The following is a 13,087-nucleotide window of genomic DNA, read 5'->3' as shown; positions in this document are numbered from 1 at the left end:
GAAGTCAATTATTGGCTGACATATTATATATTTCTAGAGCCTAAATTTGTACTTGTAATACTTTCATTATAAATAAAGAGCTTTTTCTTTCCAATTATGCTTATGTATCCATGATTTGTCTTAGAAATTAATAAAGATAATTTTTGTATATTCTTAAAGAGTTAAGAATTTGAGACATATATTAATTAGTGGTTAATTTCTAAATGCTCCCGATCAAGGGATCATCATGGAGGACAGTGATCAATCTATTTAAAATCGGTGTACGATTCACCTCACTTGTAGGCAAATGAGTCTTGGGTCTGCAGTGTAGAGACACTGGAGTAAAGGTGCAGATGATTTTAAAGAATAACTTACACTGAGCATGACCAACATGAGAACCACATGGATGTCTACTCACTTGTCAGTGCTCTTCTCAATGCTGCAGTGGCATGAGTGATCCTTTGACCCATGGTGATATTGGCTATTCGCAGCGAAGCTACTGAGTTTGACTGCATATTTTCTTGATCCCTAGCCATTCGGATCCTTGCTGTGTATGTTGGCTTCAGTAGGTTCAGGTTCGCTGTTTGGAGTAGGATGCACCTAGATGAAATTTATCGATCTTGGTAAAAAAGGAGAAGTCCTATGTGATTTGCGAGATGAAGTTCAGAAAGTCTTTGGCCAAAGCAAGTATGAATACTGAAAAAGAGTTTCCATGAGATTCACAAATGAACTTGAGTTGACCCAATCTTACATAAGACTGACGATGGGGTTTGACGAGTTCTCCATGACCTCCGTCAAGTCGGGACTCATGATAGAAGAACTAAATCATACGATAACTGCACCTAGGGATTCATATTTTTATTCTACTGAGTCGCCACTACATATTGCTAAGTGTCACTGGTGGATTGTGAGACTCATCGGGCGTTATCTTGATGATCGATGGCCCTCGAAGGGTAGAATTGAAAATGTTCCAATCTATTAAAAAGAGTTTCAATGATATTATGATAGAGATCACAATATATCTCACTACCAAATAGAATGAAACCTATGGGGTCACATATTAAGGGATTTAATCTCGAATTTGCCAATTGGACTTATGAAGTTTCAATTGGGTTAAGATTTATTTGAAACTCTATTAGGTTTATGAGAATCATGCTAGCACATGGTTAAACCTAATTCTTCTCAGAACTTTGATTTGATCAAGTCCATAGCCTTAAACCTAACCTAAATTCATTTGAATTTAATTGAACTCTTAATTATAAGTCCAAGAGAATTTAATTAAGTCAATTAGTTGGCATAATTATTCTAACATTATCTTTTCCATATCTCCTAATTATCTCTAAGTATGCATGTGGAATAGATGGAAGAATGGGTGGCGTAATTTTTTTTTTTTTGAAAATTATTGAGCGTCATATCCTAGAGGGGCCCACCCCTCTTATGTGTCATGGCATGAAGGAGAGAGGGTGGGGTCCATGCCCTATCTCTTATGGCTGGAGATTCCTTTGTGGGGCACCAAGAGTTGGCATCCCAACCTCCTGACATGTATTCCATAGATGGCTATTGTACATGCTTAAAAGGGCTAATTAATTATCTTTTATATCTGATTTTATTTGGCATAAATCATATTTAAAAGATAGAGGATTCTTGTGAGATAAAAATCTACCTTTTTAAGATGATAGGGTTCCTAATATGTGTCAGGGCTTATGTCTATGTAAAGGGAGGTCTCTAGGATTTCTTAGTATTGATTTTTCATCAAGAAAATCTTTCCTCTCTCCATCTCCATGCCTCCTCTCTCTCATATTCTTCTTTTTCATATCCAAAGATTGGGTGTTCTCTCTTCCACATGCCTAGAAGGAGTTCTGGTGACTTAGAGATCAAAGATCAAAGAGAAAAAGACTGCAGATCAAGCAGTTGATCTCTCAGTTAAGATCAAAAGAGTTGATCAGAGTCCTCAAGATCAAGGTTCTTTTTGAGAAGAAGAATCTTTTATGAGAAGACAAGTTCGAGATTGATCTCGATGGATATCCGTAGAGGTCAGACACGTGTGAGGCTCCATCTTCTATGAATCCGAGATCATCTGAAGCGATAAATTTCTATCCGTGCAAAGATAATAAGATATGATCTCATATTTTTTTTAAATTCTAGATTAATTATATGTATTTCTTCTGGATTTAGATAGATTTAGATCTGATAACTTGCATATGGGGTTAAAGGGTTTAACCTGATTTATTTTTCACTGTATATTTTCAAAATTTTAAAATCTACACATGCTGCCTATCCTGTTTTCTATCAGTGGTATCAGAGTCAGATTTTTTGAAAATACATCTGGTTTTTAGGTTAGATCTAAAAGTTTTAATGATTTAAAATTAATTTTATGCTAATATAAGGTTGTCCTGGTATAGGGTTTACCCCCTATACTGCAAAGATTATCCTAGCACGAGATTGATTGATTTTGAAAGTTATTTTTGAAATAATTAAATCAAATCTTTTAGATCTAAAAGTTAACATATATGATATGTTTATTTTTGATTTAGATATAAAATTAGAATGATTAAAAGTTTACATCAAACTGGTATAAAGTTGTCCTGATATAGGGTTTACCCCCTATATTGTAAAAGTTGTCTTAGTTTGATGTGAATCAATTTTTGAAAAGATACTTTCAAAATATTTTAATCATTATTTTAGATCTAATTATATATATATTTGATATGTGTAAATTTAATTTTAGATCTAAAATTAATGTATTTATGATACATATTTAATTTAGATCTGAAACTACATATATTCGATATATGAAACTAGATTTAAATCTGAAACAGTTTTAAGATCATAAGCCATTAATAGCATGCAATGAAATATAATCTAAAATTATTTTTAGATCTAAAATTAAGTTGTTGCATATGGGTATGGGTTGAACAAATTAGGTCTAAATAATCAAACTATAATTAAGGTCTATTTGATTAGATCAGGCTAAAACCTATTTTTCGATTTTGAGCAATTGATTGAACCTAATCGATGGATGATTGGGATTAGATCAAAGGGGTTCAAAATTGACTTTAGTTGTAGTTCATTGCATCGATTCACATTTTGATGTGAGTTGATTGACTCAAGACCAAAATTTGGCTCAGTGGCTCAGGCCTGTTTCAATAGATTAATCTAATCGATTTTAATCAACCAATTTAGTGTCTAAGGTAAATATTTAGATGGTGGTTATTTAATTGATTTTGTTGTCTAATCTGGCCAATTTTGATTGGTGTCTAAAGAAAGCAACGGGGGGACCCCCATGTATCTTAACTTACCTGACCATATTGGAAGATTTAGTTTCATATTAAGTTACTTGTTGACTCGAGTTCACCCATGCCAGCTAGGCTGGTTAGACATATTGATGTGCTAATCTAATTTAATTAGTCAGATGTCAGATCTGTTGATTTAGAAGAGACTTAAACCCAAATCTCCTCATTAAATATTAAGTCTAGAAGTCTTCCATCATTGTAGAGATGCGGATGCCTTCCTGACATTGATCGTTCTCGACTGATTACAGTGGTTCGGTTGTATCGAAAAGGTACAACCACTCTATTGACATATGATGTCTCGGGGTAGAGATGGGGTTGGACCCAATAACTGTTAGGTGAGAGTCTCAATGATGACATTGCATCCGCTGGTGAATGATGGATTTGACTTAACTAAGGAATGTGCCAATAACTATTACGTAAGGCCACGAGATTTAGAGACCTAGCCTGCTGCATCTTGCTTAGTGATGCAATAGATAAAGTGTTATCCACTATCGGTCTGTACTCACCAATAACTGTTAGGTGAGGTGTGTATAGATTAATGAGACTGCAGTACCCATTTGAAATCGATCACGTAGAGGTTTTCATTTCTCCACCTGAGGAGTGTGGGAGATTTGAGAAAATAGTGAGAGTTTTCTATTTATTTTTAAAGTTTTTAAAATAAATAATATTATAAGTACAAAATCTAATTAGAAACTATTCTCTCTATAGAAAATCATATCGAGTTTAAACCCTTTAGCCCAAATCCTCGATACAAATAGTTTGACCGGCACCAATTACAAAGACTGACTCCGAAATTTGAGAATCATTCTCAATTCTGAAAAGCCCACCCATGTCCTCGATCAGGAAGTGTCTGAGTTACCTGTTCGCCTATTTGCTGATCAACGAGCTACACTTGAGAAGTGGATGGACGAAGATAACAAAGCAAAGTGCTATATTTTAGCGTTCATGTGCAATGATCTTCAGCAACATCACGAAAATGTAAGGACTGCCAAAGAAATGCTAGTTCACCTGCAAGAGTTGGATGGTGAACAGAGTCGTATAGCTCGTTTCAAAGTCTCCCGGAGATTTTTCAGAGCAAAGATGCATGATGGGCTGGCCGTCAGTGATCATTGTTTGACAATAATCAAGGACATAGAGGAGCTTCAGAAGCTCAGTATGAACATGGACAAGGAACTACAGGTGGATCTGATCCTCCAGTCTCTTCCTGACTCATATGGATAGTTCATTGTGAACTACCATATGAATAAGATTGATGCTGTTTTGCCAGAGTTATTGAATATGCTGGTGACTGCAGAGGATACCTTGAAAAGTTCAAGGGGCATAGTTCTGGCTGTGGAGTGGGCTTCCTCCAAAAAGAAGTCTTCTTTCAAGAAGAAGAAAAAGTCCACAAAGAAGCAAAAGAAAGAGGCCAAGCCCAAGAAATAGGTTTTGAAGAAGGTCGACGATGAAGAAAAATATTTTCATTGCAATATCGAAGGCCACTGGAGAAGGAACTGTCCAGCCTACCTGACAACTATCTAGAACAGAAAGAATGATGGGCCTTCTGAAGGTATGTCTGAGTTGCTTATTATAGAAACTAACCTAACGGTTTCTTCTTCTTCTAGTTGGGTTCTTGATTCTGGTTCAAGTGCTCATTTGTGCACTTCAATGCAGGATCTTGAAGAAGTTAGGAGGTTGAGAGAAGGCGAGATCACTCTCTGAGTCAGCAATAGAGCAAGGATTGCTACTGTGGCCGTTGGAACCTACCCTCTGCGACTACTGTTAGAATTTAGTTTATTTTTGAAAGAAGGATTGCTACTGTGGCCGTTGGAACCTACCCTCTGCGACTACTGTTAGAATTTAGTTTATTTTTGAAAGACTGTTACTTTGTACCTATAGCTAGTAAAAATTTGATTTCTATCTCTATGCTGGCATAAGATAATTATAATTTTTATTTCAATAAAGATATGTGTTCTATTTATTTTAGAAATAAACTTGTGGCACATGCTTTCTTGATTGATGGTCTTTACCATTTGCAAACCGATGCAAGTGTAAACATTAACGAGCAAATTATGAATGCCATAAGATCTAAGAGATCTAGAGATAGGATCAGCCAAAAGTATCTGTGGCACCTTAGACTAGGCCATATTGGAGAGGACAGACTCAACAAACTGGAGAAAGATGGTCTTCTTGGACCATTGACTTTCGAGTCTTATCCAGTCTGTAAATCATGTCTTGAAGAAAAAATGATCAAGTTGCCTTTTGTGGGACAAGAAAAAAGGGCCACTAAGATATTAGCCCTGGTACACACTAACGTGTGTGGTCTATTTGATGTAGAAGCCAGGGATGGCTATATCTAGTTCATAACCTTTATCGATGATTATTTATGGTATGATTTTGTGTATCTGATGCATCGAAAGTCTGAAGTCTTTGAAAAGTTCATAGAATTCAGACATAAAGTAGACAAACAAACTGAAAAACCCATAAAGATTCTTCGATCAGATCGAGGAGGAGAATACCTTAGTGGAAAATTTTGAGTCTATCTTAAGAAAAATGGTATAGTCTCACAATGGATATCTCCAGGGACACCTCAACTCAATGGGATATCTGAGAAAAGGAATCGAATCTTATTGGATATGGTTCGATCTATGATAAGCTTCACAGATCTTCCTAACTTTCTTTAGGGACATGCTTTGCTATCTGCGATTCATCTCTTGAATCGAGTTTCCTCTAAATCTATTCCTACCACACCATATGAGTTATGGCATGGTAAAAAACTAACTCTTGAGTATCTCAAGATTTGGGGATCTCCGGCCCATGTCAAGAGACAGCAGGCGGACAAGTTAGAGACTAGGTCCTTTAGGGCTCGTTTTTACAGGATATCCTAAGAAAATCATGGGATACTACTTCTATATTCCTGAGGATCACAATGTGATTGTGAGCCATCATGCCGTATTTCTGAAAAAAGAGTTTATCCAAGATGGAGGCAGTGGGAGAAAGATTGAGCTTGAAGAGAAAGTCTTTGAAGAGCATCGAGTCCAAGAACCTGAACCAGTAACGAGCCAGTAGATGTGATACCTCCTCCACCTCATAGATCAAGTAGGGTCTTCCGTCTTACTGAAAGATACTTAGGTATTCTTATAGAAAATTTAGAGGAAGCGTTCCTTATGGGAGATAGAGATATTAGGAATAATCTCAAAACCTACGATGAGGCAATATTAGATGTAGACTTCGAAAATTGGATGGAAGCAATGAAGTCAGAAATTGACTCTATGCATTCCAACCAGGTTTGATCCTTAGTAGATCCACCTGAAGGTATTGTATCTATTGGGTGTAATGAATTTACAACAAAGAAGATTGGGTCGGATGATAAGGTAGAGACCTATAAGGCAAGGTTAGTTGCGAAAGGTTATAGTCAATGCGAAGGCATCGACTATCATGAAACTTTTTCTCCCGTAGTCATGTTGAAATTCATCTATACTCTGCTTGCTATAGCAGTATTTTATAATTATGAAATTTGATAGATAAATGTGAAAACTACTTTCCTAAATAGATTCTTAAGGAAGATATCTGTGGAGCAATCTCTGGGTTTCATATCCAGTGATAGTGATCACAAGGTCTGCAAGCTGTAAAGATCCATATATGGACTCAAGCAAGCATTTCGGAGTTGGAACACTTGCTTCAATGATGTGATCAAAATGTTTGATTTCATCAAAAATAAGGAGGAGCAATGTGTGTATAAAAAGATCAATGGGAGTACTGTCACATTCTTTGTATTGTACGTGGATGACATCCTCCTGATTGAAAATGATATTTCCATACTGACATCGGTCAAAATATGATTGTCAAAAGAGTTCACCATAAAAGATCTAGGAGAAGCTTCCGACATTCTTGGTATAAAAGTCTATAGAGATAGATCTAAGAGAATGATAAGGCTCTCACAGCATATGTATATAGAGGAGGTGCTGAAGAGATTTAGCATGAAAAACTCCAAGAAGGGTCTTTTGCCCCTTAGACATGGCATTCAGCTCTCCAAGAAGATGTGTCCAGACACACCTGAGGAGTCTAGCGCATGAACAAGATCCCTTATACTTCGGTAATAGGGAGCCTCATGTATGCCATATTATGTACACGTCCTGATATAGCACTTGCCGTGAGTGTCACGAGCAGATATCAGGCAAATTCAAGTGAAGAATACTGGATTGCTGTTAAAAACATCTTTAAGTACTTGAGAAGGACTAAAGATTTAATGTTGGTCTTTGGTGAAGGATCGGAGCTGAAAGTTGAGGGATATCGATTCAGACTTTATGGCTGATGTCGATGATAGAAAGTCTACATCGATGTATATCTTCTTGTGTAATGGTGGTGCGGTTAGCTAGAAGAATTTCAAGAAGCTAATCATTGCAGATTCGACCATGAAAGTCGAGTACATCACCGTCTCTGAAGCTGCTAAGGAAGCCTTTTAGTTCAAGAAGTTTGTTGCAGAGTTGGGTGTGATACCATCAAATGCCATTGTACTGCACTGTGATAACAATGGTGCCATAGCCTTTGCTAAGAAGCCCAGGTCTCACCAGAAGTCCAAACATACAGAGTGGCAATTTCACATCATACGCAAATACCTCGAGAAGAAGTTCGTCGAGGTACAGAGAGTTGACTCTGTGCTAAATATAACGGACCCGCTAACCAAGCCTCTCAGCTAACAGAAGACCGAAGCTCACCTTGAGAAGATGGGTCTAAGGTATATGGCAAATTGGCTTTAGATCAAGTGGGAGTTTGTTGGATTTGTGCCCTAGAAGCCAATTGTTGGCTGACACATTATGTATTTTCAGAGCCTAAATTTGTATTTGTAATACTTTCATTATAAATAAAGGACTTTTTTTTTCAATCATGCTTATGTGTCCATGATTTATCCTAAAAATTAACAAAGATGATTTTTGTATATTCTTCAAGAGTTAAGAATTTGAGACATACATTAATTAGTGGTTAATTTCTAAATACTCCTGATCAAGGGATCATCATGGAGGACAGTGATCAATCTATTTGAGATCGGTGCACGGTTCACCTCTCTTATGGACAGATGAGTTTTGGGTCTGCAGTGTAGAGACACTGGGGTGAAGGTGCAGGTGGTTATTAGAGAACAACTTGCACTGAGCATGATCAACACGAGAACTACATAGATGTCTACTCACTAGTCAGTGCTCTTCTCGATACTATAGTGGTATGAGTGGTCCTTTGACCTGCGGTGATATTGGCTATTCACAGCGAGGCTACTGAGTTTGACTGCACGTTTTCTTGGTCCCTAGCCATTCAGATCCTTGCTGTGTATGTTGGCTTCAGTAGGTTCAGGTTTGCTGTTTAGAGTAGGATGCACCTAGATGAAATTTATCGACCTTGGTAGAAAAAGACAAGTCCTATGTGATTTGCGAGATTGAGTTCAGAAAGTCTTTGGCCAAAGCAAGTATGAATACTGAAAAAGAGTTTCTATGGAATTCACAAATGAACTCGACTCGAGCCAATCTTACATAAGACTGACGATGGGGTTTGACGAGTTCTCCATGACCTCCGTCAAGTCGGGACTCACAATAGAAGGACTAAATCATACGATAACTGTACCTAGGGGTTCGTATTTTCATTCTACTAGGTCGTCACTACATACTGCTAGGTATCATTGGTGGATTGTGAGACTCATCAGGTGTCATCTTGATGATCGATGGCCCTCGAAGGGTAGAATTGAAAATATCTAATTCATCGAAAAGAGTTTCGATGATATTGTGATAGAGATCATAATATATCTCACTATCAGATAGAATAGAACCTATGGGATCACACATTAAGGGATTTAATCTCGAATTTGTTAATTGGGCTTATGAAGTTCTAATTGGGTTAAGATTTATTTGAAACTCTATTAGGTTTATGAGAATCATGCTAGCACATGGTTAAACTTAATTCTTCTCGGAACTTTGATTTGATCAAGTCCATAGCCTTGAACCTAACCTAAATTTATTTGGATTTAATTAGGCTCTTAATTATAAGTCTAAGAGGATTTAATTAAGTCAATTAGTTGGTATAATTATCCTAACATTATTTTTTCCATATCTCTTAATTATCTCTAAGTATGCATGTGGAATAGATGGAAGAATGAGTGACATAATTTTTTTTTTGAAAATTATTGAGCGTCATATTCTAGAGTAGCCCACCCCCTCTTATGTGTCGTGGCGTGAAGGAGAGAGGGTGGGGTCCATGCCCTATCTCTTATGGCTGGAGATCCCTTTGTGGGGCGCCAAGAGTTGGCGTCCCAACCACCTGATATGTATTCCATGGATGGCTATTGTATATGCTTAAAAGGGCTGATTAATTATCTTTTATATCTGATTTTATTTGACATAAATCATATTTAAAAGGTAGAGGATTCTTATGAGATAAAGATCTACCTTTTTAAGATGACAGAGTTCCTAATATGTGTCAGGGCTTATGTCTATTTAAAGGGAGGTCTCTAAGATTTTTTAGTATTAATTTTTCATCAAGAAAACCTTTTCTCTCTCTATCTCCATGCCTCCTCTCTCTCATATTCTTCCTTTCCATGCCCAAAGGTTGGGTGTTCTCTCTTCCACACGCTTAGAAGGAGTTTTAGTGGCTTAGAGATCAAGGATCAAGGAGAAGAAGAAGAATGCTGCAGATCAAGGAGTTGATCTCTCAGTTAAGATCAAAAAAGTTGATCAGAGTCCTCAAGGCCAAGGTTCTTCTTGAGAAGAAGAATCTTCTACGAAAAGAAAAGTTCGAGATTAATCCCGGTGGATACCCGTAGAGGCTGGACACGTGTGAGGCTCCATCTTCTACAAATCCGAGATCATCTGAAGTGATGAATTTCTACCCACGCAAAGGTAATGAGATATGATCTCATATTTTTCTTAAATTTCAGATTAATTATATGTGTTTTCTTCTGAGTTTGGATAGGTTTAGATCTGCTATCTTGCACATGGGATTAAAAGGTTTAATCCGATTTATTTTTCGCTATATGTTTTTAAAATTTTAAAATCTACACATGTTGTCTACCTTATTTTCTATCAGATTATAGCTCAGCATCAAAGGAGGTAAGATTTCATTCCAATCGTCTAGCAAATTCCAAATTTCACTATCCTTGATGGTCAACCACTGACTCTCTCCTCTCCTAAGACGCATCAAACTTCCTAAAGCTTGCTGCTAATGGAACCCCTCCACATTTTTTTACCATCTCCTTCCCAACTCCTACCAAATTTGGGGTCTTCTCGCAACTCCCCAATCCAAATGCCCTTTTTTCAAGTAACAGCCAGCAATCATCCTCTGATAGACCCGATAAAAGCTGTGGTGCGACTGTTCCCATGATAGAAGCAACTCGTTCACTACGTGTAGTCACTATGACTTTACTTCCCCAAGCACCACCAATCAACACAGTTTTCAGCCTATTCCATTTTTCATAATTCTCATTCCAAACGTCGTCCAACACGAGTAAAAGTCTCTTGTTTCCAATCAACTTTCTAAGCTTAAGCTGCATTAAATCCATTTCTGTGAGATTAAATTCGCTCCCACTTGCAGATTCTATGATTGATCTAGTAACCCTTTTAATATCAAAATCATCAGACACGTAAGCCCATATCATTTTTTCAAAATGCTCTTGCACCCTCTAATCATTATAGACTAATTGAGCAACTGTCGTCTTACCGAGCCCTCCCAACCCAACAATAGCCATCACGCCAAGATCACCTTCATCAGACATGTTAATCAGGAAATCTATTATCTTTTCTTTATCTCCCTGTCAGCCGTAAATTTTGGACTCATCAATCAAAGAGCCAGTCTCTTCTCTCACTGTAGTCTCATTCCTAATGTTTTCAGCAACTCGCTCTTGTAGATGAAACTTGGTCCGCTCCCCTGCGATCTCATCTAATCTCTCCCTGATCTTCTTTACCTTACCAGCTATTTTAGATTGAAACATAAATGAGTTTGGGATTGAAGACAATCGACGCACCTTTTCAGTTATGTGGCCGTTGTTCTCCGATCTTCGTTTCATAGCTTTGGCTGCAAGCTCATCCAACACATCATCCACATCATAAGCCACATCTTTGAGCTTTCTCAGCCATCCTCTGAGAGCTTTCTCCTTCACCTGCCTTGCCTCAGCATCCTCAAGCACATCGTGAATAGTCGATAGAGTACTCCTCAGCTTTTTCAATTCCTTGTCGACACCCATCGACATCCCAAACTCCTTCAGGATTTTGTTGCTCAGCTTATCAAACAGCAACCTCAGGAGACTGGAAGCGACCATCTCTGCCATTGCTCCTTCGTCCACACCAACAAGGTAGTGATGTTTCTCAATGTTCCTCTTCTATGTGCTTCTACTGTTATGATTGCTCGATCACTTTCTCAAACTGTTGATTCTGAGCACCATCAGATCATCTCAGAAAAGGGGAGGAAGTTGCAGTGAACTCTCTGTTAAACGTATGCACCCACTCCCAGTATTATCGAGAGTCTTTCCAATCACTCAGTGGGGCCCATGCATACCCCCTCCTAACCACTTTAAACGGAACTAGCAACTTTCGGCAGATTAAGTAGGAGAATAAGCGAAACTTCCCCAAGAAGATTTTGTAGAATGGGTTTCTTTAGCCACACTTATGGGACAATGCTTGTAGGAACGCTCAAAGCTTGCCACTATTAGTGGACAGAGCACAGATTGGTGCACCATAAAATACTGTACAGCATTTGATTGCCATCATCAAATGATGGATATATCAAATAAGATAATCTTGCATATCATATATAACACATTATTGTTGATCACCATCTATTTTTTGATAGAAGCTGTTGGGGGTGTAAACCCAGCCATACCGAACCTTAGTTGCCGGAGGGTAATACCTCGGCCACTACAAAATAATAGAAGAAGTTGATGTCTTCAACTTCATCTAATGTAATGTACCCTAAATATTACTTGAATTTCACTGATGGCTAGCCTGAGAGTTTGCCGGTTAGGTGTCCCCATAGGAATGCCTAAGAAAAGAAGAGGCTGAGGCAATAGGAAAACTGTTGAAGGGCAACATCTCAGCTCCGCCAAAAGACAGAGCCCTCTGGCCCGAAGTTAGGCTACCGAACTCCAAAAACCAATTCGAGGGGGTGTCGTGATCCAAGCCTCTTCCTCTCGGGCTTTGAACGTCGGTCTAAGGGATGCCGTAGCTCAAGCTTCTTCTTTGAGGATTTTTTAGCCGATCCTTACTCATAATCGATCTTGGAGCTATTTACTATTACAATCTATCACCTTGAAGAGATCGACCTCTGCACGATCACTTTGGGCCACATCTCCTGTGGGAGACTAGGCGACATCGGCCACATGAACTTCGATCGTCTGCTCCTACCCCGACGTTTTGTGCTAACTGCTGGCCCCCGAGACCAGTCCCCTCTGATCCTTGATTTAGTTGCCACCATTTGAGCCTTCTATGCAGCTGTCGAGTCCAATCATTAAAGGCTGCGACTTGTCATAATAGCCTTGGGACGTTTTTCTGTAACTGGTCACATCCATTCATTAAAGGTTGCAGGTGGTCAAAAGAAAGGTGAGGCCATGTCATTCTCGAATCTCCTTTAAGTCAACTCATGCAATTAATACAAGCGACTATCCTTATGCTCCAAGGATTACTATGGGTCATCTAAGTCTGATAGAGGCATTGATGCCCCTCCCTCTTGTCCCATTTCCTCATAAGCCATGCAACACAAGGGAAAGGGAGCATAGAGATAAAGTGGCAGGAGACGAAGAGCAAGGAGAGGTTGGACCCCCTGTACTCGACTTCCACCCACGAGTGCTCGTGCTTCTTGTGTTT

At 38.4% G+C, this 13,087-nt stretch overlaps 1 pseudogene; it reads right to left on the bottom strand.

Moving 5' to 3' along the window:
- Positions 1–11,663, bottom strand: part of LOC140853839 (putative disease resistance protein RGA3) — a 46,878-nt pseudogene extending 35,215 nt beyond the window's left edge.
- Positions 11,664–13,087: the final 1,424 nt, after the last annotated feature.

Source organism: Elaeis guineensis, chromosome 14 (assembly GCF_000442705.2).
Source record: "Elaeis guineensis isolate ETL-2024a chromosome 14, EG11, whole genome shotgun sequence".
NCBI lineage: Eukaryota > Viridiplantae > Streptophyta > Magnoliopsida > Arecales > Arecaceae > Elaeis > Elaeis guineensis.
Note: the sequence above shows the minus strand (reverse complement) of the source record. Positions and strands in the feature narration are given on the sequence as shown.